Below are 1284 nucleotides of genomic sequence, written 5' to 3' on the forward strand. Positions count from 1 at the left end.
ATATACTATTATTTTCGTGTGCTTAAAACATTATTTATATCATAATTAAGTTTAGTTAATATTTATCTTTTTAAACAATTAAAAGGTTTAAATACGTTTTTTTTCTTATAAGTTAATGTATTTTTTATTTTTAGTCCATATAAATTTATTTTTCTAATTTTAGTTCCGATAACTTTATATTTTTCTAATTTTGGTCATTATTGGCACAAACTTTAGGAGATTATAAATCAAAAATTAAAATATTACAGTGACCAAAATAAAAAAAAACATCAACTTATAAAAATTAAAATTAGAAAAATAAACTTATACGGATGAAAAATAAAAAACTTTAACTTATAAAGACCAGGAACATATTAAGCCTAAATTAAAAACATCAAACAAAATATATTAAATACTATAAAATAAATTCTTATAAACTCATAAAGTTGGTGAAATAATGTAAGATTTTGTGATATTTATATTTGAAAGAATGATTTATTAAAAAAAAAGAAACTCATATTCAATTTCTTCCTATATAAAATTCTCTTAATTGACAAGAGACACTGCAAAATAAATTAATTTCTAATTTCATAAGTTAAGTGATACCTATCTATAATCTTATCTATGATCTCTGGAAAAAAAACCGAATTCCTAGACAAAACATATATTAGCCATGAGGTTTAAGTGCTCCCTCACATGTGACGATTCCGCTGGCTTTTGAATCCACGTTATCTTTGGTGGCGAACATATTCTGTGTCAATTCCATTGATGATACCAAAGAAGCAAAACAACACAAATGGTTCTTGGTACACATCTATATTCGTTCATGTGATCGAATTCAAAGTTTTAGAGAATTTGATTCGCCATTACATCGCTGTTGGATGCAAATACATGAACTATGCATTGTTATGTCAGCAACGGGTTCAATTTATCAGTCATCTATTCGATTGATTTATATTTTAATCAATTTTATTCCGTTTAATTAACAATAATAGATTTATCACATGCTTCATAAAGATTAACTAATTAAACATTTTTTAAAATATTTTTGAAATAAAAAACTATTTTAAAAAATAAAATACACTAAAAAATACTAATGGTAAATTTATTGCAGTGATAATTCAAATAAATTAAATTTCTCTGTATTGGTTCAAATAAATTACACGATCTATAGTAGCATTCTAAAAAATATTATTGGCGGTATAAATGAAAAAAAGAAATTAATATTACAATAAAATATATTTTTTATGATTGAAATATAAAAAATTAAAATAACACTTATAAATTTTGAGATTTATTTATTTA

Source organism: Glycine max, chromosome 15, assembly GCF_000004515.6.
Source record: "Glycine max cultivar Williams 82 chromosome 15, Glycine_max_v4.0, whole genome shotgun sequence".
Lineage (NCBI taxonomy): Eukaryota > Viridiplantae > Streptophyta > Magnoliopsida > Fabales > Fabaceae > Glycine > Glycine max.